The sequence below is a fragment of the Anomaloglossus baeobatrachus genome, chromosome 2, assembly GCF_048569485.1.
Source record: "Anomaloglossus baeobatrachus isolate aAnoBae1 chromosome 2, aAnoBae1.hap1, whole genome shotgun sequence".
Taxonomy (NCBI): Eukaryota; Metazoa; Chordata; class Amphibia; order Anura; family Aromobatidae; genus Anomaloglossus; species Anomaloglossus baeobatrachus.
Window position 1 is genome coordinate 354,567,846 of NC_134354.1, and position 14,096 is coordinate 354,581,941.

The 14,096-nt window shown below is 42.1% G+C and overlaps 4 non-coding genes across 4 annotated transcripts; all 4 read right to left on the reverse strand.

Moving 5' to 3' along the window:
* Window positions 1–2,732: 2,732 nt before the first annotated feature.
* Window positions 2,733–2,805, reverse strand: TRNAV-AAC (transfer RNA valine (anticodon AAC)). Its single transcript has one exon. It is a non-coding gene; the product is annotated as a tRNA-Val (tRNA).
* A 1,385-nt stretch (window positions 2,806–4,190) lies between these two features.
* On the reverse strand, window positions 4,191–4,263 carry TRNAV-UAC (transfer RNA valine (anticodon UAC)). Its single transcript has one exon. It is a non-coding gene; the product is annotated as a tRNA-Val (tRNA).
* Window positions 4,264–5,917: 1,654 nt separating this feature from the next.
* TRNAV-UAC (transfer RNA valine (anticodon UAC)) lies at window positions 5,918–5,990 on the reverse strand. Its single transcript has one exon. It is a non-coding gene; the product is annotated as a tRNA-Val (tRNA).
* A 7,267-nt stretch (window positions 5,991–13,257) lies between these two features.
* TRNAI-UAU (transfer RNA isoleucine (anticodon UAU)) lies at window positions 13,258–13,330 on the reverse strand. The gene has a single exon. It is a non-coding gene; the product is annotated as a tRNA-Ile (tRNA).
* Window positions 13,331–14,096: the final 766 nt, after the last annotated feature.

The following is a 14,096-nucleotide window of genomic DNA, read 5'->3' on the forward strand; positions in this document are numbered from 1 at the left end:
ACAACCATGATGCATTGCAGGCGGAGCGCGATGAGTTTGAGCAAGAAACAGTAGTGGGTGTGGGTGATAACACACAGCCCAGCCTCGTCTCATCACAACGTGCAGTGGAGGACTATGACGAGGAGGAGGATGAAGACATGGAGCAACTCTCTGGCCAAATTGAGGATATGACATGCAGTCATATCCTCGGTTCAGCGTGGCTGGCCAGAGGACAGGGTAGATGAGGAGGAGGAGGAGGAGGACAGCATGTTCAATCATCGTGTTGGTCAGGATACTGAAGTGATGGCTGTTAAGAGTCTGGCACACATGGCTGACTTTATGGTAAGCTGCCTGTCTCGTGACCCTCGTGTTAAGAACATCTTTGCCGACAATCATTACTGGTTGGTAACACTGTTAGACCCACGCTAAAATGAGAACTTTATGTCTCTTATTCCCGAAGCGAAGAGGTCTGGCAAAATGCAGCAGTTCCAGAAGGCCATAGTCACGGAAGTAGGCAAAGCATTACCCTCACAAAACGCTAGTGGCATAGGTCAGGAATCAGTGGACAACCAAGGCGTACAGCCGAGAGGGGCACAAGTCCAATCCGCCAGAGGTAGGGGAACAGTCTTTAAGATGTGGGACAGTTTTCTCAGGCCCTCACATACCACAGCCCCTGAGGTGCGGGGTAGTGCCACAAAAAATCCTAAGTTTGCCCAGATGCTCAAGGAGTACCTTGCAGATCAAACAACTGTACTCCGACATTCCTCTGTGCCTTACAATTAATGGGTATCCAAGCTGGACACGTGGCATGAATTGGCTCTCTACGCCTTGGAAGTCCTGGCCTGCCCTGCCGCTAGCGTTTTGTCAGAGCTTGTTTTTAGTGCCGCAGGTGGAATCATTACAGATAAACGCACCTGCCTGTCAACTGTAAATGCTGACAGGCTGACTCTGATCAAGATGAACAAGGGTTGGATTGGGCCAGACTTCACCACACCACCAGCAAATGACAGCGAAATTTAAAGTTTGTAACGGGAATTTGCCATGTACCTCCACTCACCCATGGTAACACACTTCTGGACTTTGGCTAATTGCTGGACTGCTCCTCCTTCTCCTCATGCGCCATCATGATGACCGTTACAATAGTTAGGCCGTTGTTTCAGGTATACCCCCAGTGGTAAATTTTTTCGACCATTCTTTCAGAATGGGCATTACAACGACAGGAAACCCGCTCCTTTGCAATGGGAACAATGTTTTGAGGCCCTTATGCACATCTCTATCCAGGGACAATGTGGAGCCTCCAAATTTTTGGCTGCCCTGCCTAAGGGCTATACTACAATAGACCCACTGCCTTACAATGGGCACTTCAGGTTTACAGGCCATCATGCACGTCTCTATCCAGGGACAATATGGAGCCTGACACTTCCACCTACTGCCACACACGTGCGGTTTTTAAATGCAAGCACGGACGCACTAAGAACCTAACAGGTTTTTAGGAGCGACAATTACTGAGAAGTCTGACACTATCAGCCACTGCTGACTGACGTGTATTATTCACTAGACTTGTGCGTTATATAATAGTTTGTGCAAAACGTGCACCTGTACGCTGCCACCGACAGACACACACGTGCTGTTTTTAAATGCAAGCACGGACGCAATAAGAACCTAACAGGTTTTTAGGAGCGACAATTACTGAGAAGTCTGACACTATCAGCCACTGCTGACTGACGTGTATTATTCACTAGACTTGTGCGTTATATAATAGTTTGTGCAAAACGTGCACCTGTACGCTGCCACCGACAGACACACACGTGCTGTTTTTAAATGCAAGCACGGACGCAATAAGAACCTAACAGGTTTTTAGGAGCGACAATTACTGAGAAGTCTGACACTATCTGGACTGTTTTAGACTGTGTACACCAGCCCCAGATATGATGAAGGCTGGTATACGGTCACCACTAGGAATGGCTATATACCCTGCCTGCCTGCCTGCCTGTATACTGCTACAATAGTCCTGACAAGGACTCTTCTGGTCACTAGCCTGTATTCCGACCTGGCTATACCCTGCCTGTATATAGCAACAATAGTCCTGAGAAGGACTCTGCTACTGTACTCCGACCTGGCTATACCCTGCCTGCTGTATACAACTAGAATAGTCCTGAGAAGGACTTCTGGTCACACTGTTTGCAGCCCTGCTCCGGAACTAACTATAAAGGGCCGCAAACCTTTCCCTGAAGCAGCGACACGCTCCCTGCACTGACTGTCTGGATAGCTGTGAGCAGAGCACAGCGCGCCGGCCGGTACAAAGGCTCGGTCACGCTGTGCAGGCCGGCCAATCACTGCAATTCCACAACTAACAGGGCTGTGGCATTGCAGTGGTCTGCCAGCTAATCCCTGCATGAGGGCTGGCTCTCAAAAGAGCGCCAACATGCAGGGATGAAGACCATGAGTACAGCACGAGTATCGCGAGATTACTCGGTCCCCGCCGAGCAGCCCGAGTACAGTGATACTTGTGCGAGTACCGAGTAGTAACAAGCATGCTCGCTCATCAATAGTGATGACCACTCCACTATGAAACCTGTGAAATCCTGCAAAGTAATGGCATTTAGAGACGAGTTTTGACAGCCAGGGGAAAAAAAAAAATAATTTGTAGTTCTGTTTGTGATGGAAGTAAAAACATACCGTCATTCGGCAACAATGCCAGAACTTCATATATTGTAGTTGGATAGCGTATTATTTCAACACTAAGAACAGATTGGTTTCACTGGGGATTGAACCCAGGACCTTCTGCGTGTTAAGCAGACGTGATGACCACTACACTATGAAACCTGACAAAAAGTTACTGTGTATTGGCTAGCAGAGCAGAATTGTGTCTGACGGGGCCTTTTTATTGCTGAAGGAAAGTATTTTTGATTAATGAAACATTTACAATTATTATTACATATTTTACCAGTTTTATTCCTAGAAAGGGATTTTGCTTAGAAGGAAGTTTACATTGAATGTGTTACTTTTTTCCACATAGTTTAGTTGTTTGATTTTGTATTTAAAGGAACTATATATTTTGAAACAAACAGGATTTTTATAATATGGGATTATGTTTTCTGCTAAAATGGTCAATAAAAAAGAAACCCAAAATCGTAGTTCTCTTGGTGAGGGAAGCCAAAATAAATTATCAGTTGGCAACAAAACCAAGCATTTCATATACTACAGGTTGATAGCAAATTACTTCAACAGCGAAAACAGCTTGTTTTTCCTGGGGATTGAACCCAGGACCTTCTGCGTGTGAAGTATCACTATGAAACCTTAGAAAGCCTGCAAAGTAATGGCAATTAGAGACGAGTTTTGCCTGCAAGGAAAAAAAAAATAATTTGTAGTTTTGTTTGTGATGGAAGCCAAAACATCCAGTCATTCGGCAACAAAGCCGAGAACTTCAAATATTGTAGTTGGATAGCGTATTATTTCAACACTAAGAACAGATTTGTTTCACTGGGGATTGAACTCAGGACCTTCTGCGTGTTAAGCAGACGTGTGACCACTACACTATGAAACCTGACAAAAAGTTACTGTGTATTGGCTAGCAGAGCAGAATTGTGACTGACGGGGCCGTTTTATTGCTGAAGGAAAGTATTTTTAGTTAATGAAACATTTACAATTATTATTACATATTTTACCAGTTTTATTTCTACAAAGGGATTTTGCTTAAATTGAAGTTGATATTGAATGTGTTACTTTTTTCTCCATAGTTTGGTCTTTTGCTTTTGTATATATGGGAACTATATAATTTGAAACAAGTAGGATTTTTATAATATGGGATTATGTTTTCTGCTAAAATGGTCAATAAAAAAGAAACCCAAAATCGTAGTTCTCTTTGTGAAGGAAGCCAAAATGTATTGTCATTTGGCAACGAAACCAAGAATTTCACATATTACAAGTCGATAGGAAATTACTTCAACACCAAAAACCAATTGGTTACACTGGGGATTGAACACAGGACCTTCTGCGTGTGAAGCAGACGTGATGACCACTCCACTATGAAACCTTTGAAATCCTGCAAAGTAATGGCAATTAGAGACGAGTTTTGACCGCCAGGGGAAAAAAACAAATTCGTAGCTCTGTTGGTGATGGAAGCTAAAACATCCCGTTATTCGGCAACAAAGCCAAGAACTTTATATACTGCAGGTTGATAGGGGATTATTTCAACACCAAGAACACATGGGTTTCACTGGGGCTTGAACCCAGGACCTTCTGCGTGTAAAGCAGACGTGATTTCCACTACACTATGAAACCTTAGAAAGCCTGCAAAGTAATGGCAATTAGAGACGAGTTTTGACTGCCAGGGAAAAAAAAAAACAAATTCGTAGCTCTGTTGGGGATGGAAGCCAAAACATCCCATCATTCGGCAACAAAGCCAAGAACTTCATATATTGTAGTTTAATTGAGTATTATTTCAACACCAAGAACAGTTTGGTTTTACTGGGGATTGAACGGAGGACCTTCTGCGTGTTAAGCAGACGTGATGACCACTACTCTATGAAACCTGATGGAAAGTTACTGTGTATTGGCTAGCAGAGCAGAATTGTGACTGACGGGGCCTTTTTATTGCTGAAGGAAAGTATTTTTGGTTAATGAAACATTTACAATTTTTATTACATATTTTACCAGTTTTATTCCTACAAAGGGATTTTGCTTAAAAGGAAGTTTACATTGAATGTGTTACTTTTTTCCACATAGTTTAGTTGTTTGCTTTTGTATTTAAAGGAACTATATATTTTGAAATAAACAGGATTTTTATAATATGGGATTATGTTTTCTGCTAAAATGGTCAATAAAAAAGAAACCCAAAATCGTAGTTCTCTTGGTGAGGGAAGCCAAAATAAATTATCAGTTGGCAACAAAACCATGCATTTCATATACTACAGGTTGATAGCAAATTACTTCAACAGCGAAAACAGCTTGTTTTTCCTGGGGATTGAACACAGGACCTTCTGCGTGTGAAGTAGACGTGATGACCACTCCACTATGAAACCTGTGAAATCCTGCAAAGTAATGGCATTTAGAGATGAGTTTTGACCGCCAGGGGAAAAAAAAATAATAATTTGTAGTTCTCTTTGTGATGGAAGCCAAAACATACCATCATTCGGCAACAATGCCGAGAACTTCATATATTGTAGTTGGATAGCGTATTATTTCAACACTAAGAACAGATTGGTTTCACTGGGGATTGAACTCAGGACCTTCTGCGTGTTAAGCAGGCGTGTGACCACTACACTATGAAACCTGACGAAAAGTTACTGTTTATTGGTAGCAGAGCAGAATTGTGACTGACGGGGCCTTTTTATTGCTGAAGGAAAGTATTTTTAGTAATGAAACATTTACAATTATTATTACATATTTTACCAGTTTTATTCCTACAAAGGGATTTTGCTTAAATTGAAGTTTATATTGAATGTGTTACTTTTTTCTCCATAGTTTGGTCCTTTGCTTTTGTATTTATGGGAACTATATATTTTGAAACAAATAGGATTTTTATAATCTGGGATTATGTTTTCTGCTAAAATGGTCAATAAAAAAGAAACCCAAAATCGTAGTTCTCTTTGTGATGGAAGCCAAAATGTATTGTCATTTGGCAACGAAACCAAGAATTTCACATATTACAAGTCGATAGGAAATTACTTCAACACCAAAAACAGATTGGTTTCACTGGGGATTGAACCCAGGACCTTCTGCGTGTGAAGCAGACGTGATTTCCACTACACTATGAAACCTTTGAAAGCCTGCAAAGTAATGGCAATTAGAGACGAGTTTTGACCGCCAGGGGAAAAAAAACAAATTCGTAGCTCTGTTGGTGATGGAAGCTAAAACATCCCGTTATTCGGCAACAAAGCCAAGAACTTTATATATTGCAGGTTGATAGGGGATTATTTCAACACCAAGAACACATGGGTTTCACTGGGGATTGAACCCAGGACCTTCTGCGTGTAAAGCAGACATGATTTCCACTACACTATGAAACCTTTGAAAGCCTGCAAAGTAATGGCAATTAGAGACGAGTTTTGACCGCCAGGGAAAAAACAAAGAAATTCGTAGCTCTGTTGGGGATGGAAGCGAAAACATCCCATCATTCGGCAACAAAGCCAAGAACTTCATATATTGTAGTTTAATTGAGTATTATTTCAACACCAAGAACACATTGGTTTTACTGGGGATTGAACACAGGACCTTCTGCATGTTAAGCAGTCGTGATGACTAGAGATGAGCGAACTGGTCCCGGTTCGGCTCGAGGCGGTTCGCCGAACGGAGGTCCCGTTCGAGTTCAGTTCGTCGAACGTTCGACGAACCGAACTCGAACGTATAGGCTATAATGGGAGGCAATCACAAACATATAAAAATGCATGATAAATGTACACAAAAAGTTAATAAACATTGCCATAACACTTACCGGTCCTCGCGATCCCTTCTGCACTCTGTCTCCTGCCGCTATTCCATCCGATGATCGCTGAATCCTCCCCGTGACCAGCACTGCCAGCAGAGATGAAGGACCTATCGTGATGTCAAAATAGCCATGTGACCAGTCACGTGGCTATTATCTCATTGGCTACAGACTGGTCACATGACTATGACACGTCATGTAGGACCTGTGAGTGCATCTCTCCGGTACACGGTGCACATATGTGTATCGCCGTGTACCGGCGACATGCTCTAGCACACGGTCGACTCCCCATTCCGTTAGGGACCGGCTGGCACAGCCGGTCATTAACGGAGATCACCATTGCCATAGCAACGCAGTTAGCGGTGACGTCACCGCTAACCGCGGCTCCAAGAGCACCGTTGCTATGGTAACGCGTCTGTCAGCGTTACCGCTGTTACCGCTGACAGCCAGCACTGATCACTCACGGAGTGAAGGCTGCACGATTGTAGTGAGCATTGTAGTGAGGATGAGGTTCCCCTGCCCCAAGTGATGAGCTGGTGAACCTCATCCTTCCTCACTACAATCGTCACTACTACTACACTAGAAAGAAGACAGAAGAGCAGGATCGTGGAGGGCTGACAGGGGGTAATAAAGATGGAGTCTCTAATGTGTCTGTGTTTTTATTTCTATTAAAGTATTTTTTCTCTGTGTAATGTCTTTTTTTTAACCCTTTATTGGAGATTCTTAATGGCCGGGTCAAACGTGCCTGAAATTAAGAATCTCTGGCTTAATACTGGCTAGTAAAACAAAGCCAGTATTAACTCATGATTACCCAACAAGCCACCCGGCTCCAGGGCTGTTGGAAGAGTTGGATACAGCGCCAGATGATGGCGCTTCTATGAGAGCGCCATTTTCTGGGACGGCTGCGGACTGAAATCCGCAGCAGAGGAGCCCAGAAACCTCGGGCTAACCTGTGCTGCGGATTCCAATCCCCAGCTGCCTAGTTGTACCCGGCTGGACACAAAAATGGGGCGAAGCCCACGTCATTTGTTTTTTAATTATTTCATGAAATAAGTGAAATAATTAAAAAAAAACGGGCTTGCCTATATTTTTGGTTCCCAGCCGGGTACAAATAGGCAACTGGGGGTTGGAGGCAGCCCGTGGCTGCCTGCTGTACCTGGCTAGCATACAAAAATATGGCGAAGCCCACGTCATTTTTTTGGTGGGCAAAAAAATTCTGCATACAGTCCTGGATGGAGTATGCTGAGCCTTCTAGTTCTGCAGCTGCTGTCTGCTCTTCTCCATACAGACAGACAGCAGCTGCAGAACTACAAGGATCAGCATACTCCATCCAGGACTGTATGCAGAAGTTTTTTGCCCCCTGAAAAAATTATGTGGGCTTCGCCATATTTTTGTATGCTAGCCAGGTACAGGAGGCAGGTACGGCTGCCCCCAACCCCCAGTTGCCTATTTGTACCCGGCTGGGAACCAAAAATAAAGGGAAGCCCTTTTTTATTATTTCATGAATTTCATGAAATAATTAGAAAACAAATGACGTAGGCTTCGCCCCATTTTTGTGTCCAGCCAGGTACAACTAGGCAGCTGGGGATTGGAATCCGCAGCACAGGTTGGCCTGAGCTTTCTGGGCCCCACTGCTGCGAATTGCAGTCTGCAGCCGCCTCAGAAAATGGCATCTTCATAGAAGCGCCATCTTCTGGCGCTGTATCCAACTCTTCCAGCACCTGCCTGCTATACCTGGCTAGCATACAAAAATATGGCGAAGCTCACGTCCTTTTTTTGTAGTTTTTTGGCAAAAAAAATAAAAAATGCTTCCCTGGATTTTCCATTGCCAGTGAAGGTAACACCAAGCAGTGGGGGTTAGCAGCCAGTAGCTGCTTGGATTACCCTTAGCTAGCAATACAAAAAATGCAGCGGGAGCCCATATATATTTTTTTTAATTATTTATTTAAATAACTAAAAATAAAATGGACTTCCCTGTATTTTGATTGCTGGACATCACAGTGCTGTAAAAATAAATCTTTAAAAAAATGACGTAGCGCTCCGCGGTATTTTTGATTCTCAGCGCAGATAAAGCAGACAGCTATGGGTTGCCACCCCCATCTGCCTGCCGTTACCTTGGTTGGCAATCAAAATACAGGGAAGCCCATTAATTTTTTCTATTTAAAAAATAGTTAAAAAAAAAATGACATTGGGTCCCCCCATTTTTGATAGCCAGCTAGGGTAAAGCAGACGGCTGTAGCCTGAAAACCACAGCTGGCAGCTTTAGCGTGGTTGGGGATCCAATGTGGAGGTCCCCTCAGGCTCTTTTTTATAATTATTTTATAAATATTAATAATTACACAATAAAAGTAGGGTCCCCCCCAAATTGGATCACCAGCCAAGGTAAAGCGGACAGCTGGGGTCTGGGATTCTCAGGGTGGGAAGGTCCATAGTTATTGGGCCTTCACAGCCTAAAAATAGCAGGTCGCAGGCACCCCAGACGTGGCGCATCCACTAGATGCGCCAATCCTGGCGCTTCACCCCAGCTCATCCCGTGCCCTGGTGCAGTGGCAAACGGGGTAATAAATCGGGAAAAAGTGGAGAATAAGTGGAGAAAAAGTGGAGAAAAAAATGTAGAAAAAGTGGAGAAAAAAATGTAGAAAAAGTGGAGAAAAAATGTAGAAAAAGTGGAGAAAAAGTGGAGAATAAGTGGAGAAAAAGTGGAGAAAAAAGTGGAGAAAAAAGTGGAGAAAAAAATAGAGAAAAAGTGGAGAAAAAGTGGAGAAAAAGTGGAGAAAAAGTGGAGAAAAATTGGAGAAAAAAGTGGAGAAAAAAATAGAGAAAAAGTGGAGAAAAAGTGGAGAAAAAGATGTAGAAAAAGTGGAGAAAAAGTGGAGAAAAAGTGGAGAAAAAGTGGAGAATAAGTGGAGAATAAGTGGAGAAAAAAGTGGAGAAAAAAGTGGAGAAAAAAATAGAGAAAAAGTGGAGAAAAAGTGGAGAAAAAGTGGAGAAAAATTGGAGAAAAAAGTGGAGAAAAAAATAGAGAAAAAGTGGAGAAAAAGTGGAGAAAAAGTGGAGAAAAAAATGGAGAAAAAGTGGAGAATAAGTGGAGAAAATATGGAGAAAAAGTGGAGAAAAAGTAGAGAAAAAGTGGAGAAAAAATGGAGAATAAGTGGAGAAAAAGTGGAGAATAAGTGGAGAATAAGTGGAGAAAAAGTGGAGAATAAGTGGAGAAAAAAATGGAGAAAAAATGTAGAAAAAGTGGAGAAAAAATGGAGAAAAAGTGGAGCACCCTTTGGTGCCTTTCATGTGGCACTAAGGGGTGCTTAGCTTTTTATTTAGCCAAAAAAATGAAAAAAAAAAATGACGTAGGGTTCCCCCTAGTTTTGTAGCCAGCTGCGGTAAAGCAGACGGCTGCAGCCTGCAGACCACAGCTGGCAACCTCACCTTGGCTGGTAATCCAAAACTGAGGGCACCCCACGCTGTTATTTTAAATTAAATAAATAATTAAAAAAAAAAACACGTGGGGTCCCCCAAAATTGGATCACCAGCCAAGGTAAAGCAGACAGCTGGGGCCTGATATTCTCAGACTAGGGAGGTCCATGGTTATTGGACTCTCCCCAGCCTAAAAATAGCAGGCCGCAGCCGCCCCAGAAGCGGCGCATCCATTAGATGCGCCAATCCTGGTGCTTCGCCCCAGCTCATCCCGCGCCCTGGTTCGGTGGCAAACGGGGTAATATATGGGGTTAATACCAGATGTGTAATGTCACCTGGCATTAAGCCCTGGGGTTGGTGAGGTCAGGCGTCTATCAGATACCCGACATCACCAACCCAGTCAGTAATAAAAAAAAATAGACGACAAACACATTTTTATTTGAAAAAACACTCCCCAAAACATTCCCTCTTTAACCAATTTATTAGAATGAAAAATAAATCCAGGTCTGGTGTAATCCAAGGGGTTGCCATGACGATCCACACTGTCCCAGTCAATGAAGAACAGAATGTTCCCCATTGGCTGGGAGAGCAGTGCAGTGACCTGAGCTAACATCAATGGGTCAGCCCAGGTCACTGCAGGGCATGACAAGTGCTGCTGTCAGCGAGGTACATTACCTGCGCTGATCTCCAGCACTGCCGACAGCCCCTGTCACTGAGTTCAATGACCGGAGCCTTCACACCAAGTCTCGCGAGAGGCCCGTGACGTCACCGCTAGTCAGTCTCGGGTCGGAAGCGAGAGGTGATGTGACAAGCGGCGTCCATGGAGGACAGTGACAGCGCTGAGGTCGGGATGGCGGGACTTCATCACCGCAGGTAAGCCGAGCGGGAACGTGTGTGTGTGTGTGTGAGTGTGTGTGTGAGTGTATGTGTACATGCCGCGGGCAGGAGGGGGAGGAGCGAGCTGAGCGGGGAAGTGTGGGCTTCCTGCACGTAACTAGGATAAACATCGGGTTACTAACCAAAGCGCTTTGGTTGGATACCCGATGTTTTTCTTGGTTACCAGCTTGTGGCAGGCTGCCAGTGATGGCTCCTGCACACTGTAGCCGTAAAAAGCTCTGCTTTTTACTACTAGAACCGTTCTCGAACGTTTCTAGAACTATCGAGCTTTTGCAAAAAAGCTCGAGTTCTAGTTCGATCTAGAACAGCCCCAAAAATCACTCGAGACCCGAACTGGAGAACCTCGAACCGCGAACCGCGCTCAACTCTAGTGATGACCACTACTCTATGAAACCTGATGGAAAGCTACTGTGTATTGGCCAGCAGAGCAGAATTGTGACTGACAGGGCCTTTTTATTGCTGAAGGAAAGTATTTTTGGTTAATGAAACATTTACAATTTTTATTACATATTTTACCAGTTTTATTCCTACAAAGGGATTTTGCTTAAAAGGAAGTTTACATTGAATGTGTTACTTTTTTCCACATAGTTTAGTTGTTTGCTTTTGTATTTAAAGGAACTATATATTTTGAAACAAACAGGATTTTTATAATATGGGATTATGTTTTCTGCTAAAATGGTCAATAAAAAAGAAACCCAAAATCGTAGTTCTCTTGGTGATAAAAGCCAAAATATATTATCAGTTGGCAACAAAACAAAGAATTTCATATGTTACAGGTTGATAGCAAATTACTTCAACAGCGAAAACGGCTTGTTTTTACTGGGGATTGAACCCAGGAGCTTCTGCGTGTGAAGTAGACGTGATGTCGACTCCACTATGAAACCTGTGAAATCCTGCAAAGTAATGGCATTTAGAGACGAGTTTTGACCGCCAGGGGAAAAAAAAACAAATTCGTAGCTCTGTTGGTGCTGGAAGCTAAAACATCCCGTTATTCGGCAACAAAGCCAAGAACTTCATAGATTGTAGATTAATTGAGTATTATTTCAACACCAAGAACAGATTGGTTTTACTGGGGATTGAACGCAGGACCGTCTGCGTGTTAAGCAGACGTGATGACCACTACTCTATGAAACTTGATGGAAAGTTACTGTGTATTGGCTAGCAGAGCAGAATTGTGACTGACGGGGCCTTTTTATTGCTGAAGGAAAGTATTTTTTGTTAATGAAACATTTACAATTTTTATTACATATTTTACCAGTTTTATTCCTACAAAGGGATTTTGCTTAAAAGGAAGTTTACATTGAATGTGTTACTTTTTTCCACATAGTTTAGTTGTTTGCTTTTGTATTTAAAGGAACTATATATTTTGAAACAAACAGGATTTTTATAATATGGGATTATGTTTTCTGCTAAAATGGTCAATAAAAAAGAAACCCAAAATCGTAGTTCTCTTGATGATAAAAGCCAAAATATATTATCAGTTGGCAACAAAACAAAGAATTTCATATGTTACAGGTTGATAGCAAATTACTTCAACAGCAAAAACGGCTTGTTTTTATTGGGGATTGAACCCAGGACCTTCTGCGTGTGAAGTAGACGTGATGACGACTCCACTATGAAACCTGTGAAATCCTGCCAAGTAATGGCATTTAGAGACGAGTTTTGACCGCCAGGGGAAAAAAAAAAAATAATTTGTAGTTCTGTTTGTGATGGAAGCCAAAACATCCCGTCATTCGGCAACAAAGCTGAGAACTTCATATATTGCAGTTGGATAGCGTATTATTTCAACACTAAGAACAGATTGGATTCACTGGGGATTGAACCCAGAACTTTCTGCGTGTTAAGCAGACGTGATGACCACTACACTATGAAACCTGACAAATAGTTACTGTGCATTGGCTAGCAGAGCAGAATTGTGACTGACGGGGCCTTTTTATTGCTGAAGGAAAGTATTTTTGGTTAATGAAACATTTACAATTATTATTAAATATTTTACCAGTTTTATTCCTACAAAGGGATTTTGCTTAAATTGAAGTTTATATTGAATGTGTTACTTTTTTCTCCATAGTTTGGTCTTTTGCTTTTGTATTTATGGGAACTATATATTTTGAAACAAATAGGATTTTTATAATATGGGATTATGTTTTCTGCTAAAATGGTCAATAAAAAAGAAACCCAAAATCGTAGTTCTCTTTGTGATGGAAGCCAAAATGTATTGTCATTTGGCAACGAAACCAAAAATTTCACATATTACAAGTCGATAGGAAATTACTTCAACACCAAAAACAGATTGGTTTCACTGGGGATTGAACCCAGGACCTTCAGCGTGTGAAGCAGACGTGATGACCACTACACTATGAAACCTTTGCAATCCTGCAATGTAATGGCAATTAGAGACGAGTTTTGACCGCCAGGGGAAAAAAAACAAATTCGTAGCTCTGTTGGTGATGGAAGCTAAAACATCCCGTTATTCGGAAACAAAGCCAAGAACTTTATATACTGCAGGTTGATAGGGGATTATTTCAACACCAAGAACACATGGGTTTCACTGGGGATTGAACCCAGAACCTCCTGCGTATAAAGCAGACGTGATTTCCACTACGCTATGAAACCTTTGAAAGCCTGCAAAGTAATGGCAATTAGAGATGAGTTTTGACCGCCATGAAAAAAAAAAACAAATTCGTAGCTCTGTTGGGGATGGAAGCCAAAACATCCCATCATTCGGCAGCAAAGCCAAGAACTTCATATATTGTAGTTTAATTGAGTATTATTTCAACACCAAGAACAGATTGGTTTTACTGGGGATTGAACGCAGGACCTTCTGCATGTTAAGCAGACATGATGACCACTACTCTATGAAACCTAATGGAAAGTTACTGTGTATTGGCCAGAAGAGCAGAATTGTGACTGACGGGGCCTTTTTATTGCTGAAGGAAAGTATTTTTGGTTAATGAATCATTTACAATTTTTATTACATATTTTACCAGTTTTGTTCCTACAAAGGGATTTTGCTTAAAAGGAAGTTTACATTGAATGTGTTACTTTTTTACACATAGTTTACTCGTTTGCTTTTGTATTTAAAGGAACTATATATTTGGAAACAAACAGGATTTTTATAATATGGGATATGTTTTCTGCTAAAATGGTCAATAAAAAAGAAACCCAAAATCGTAGTTCTCTTGGTGAGGGAAGCCAAAATATATTATCAGTTGGCAACAAAACCAAGAATTTCATATATTACAGGTTGATAGCAAATTACTTCAACAGCGAAAACGGCTTGTTTTTACTGGGGATTGAACCCAGGACATTCTGCGTGTGAAGTAGACGTGATGACGACTCCACTATGAAACCTGTGAAATCCTGCAAAGTAATGGCATTT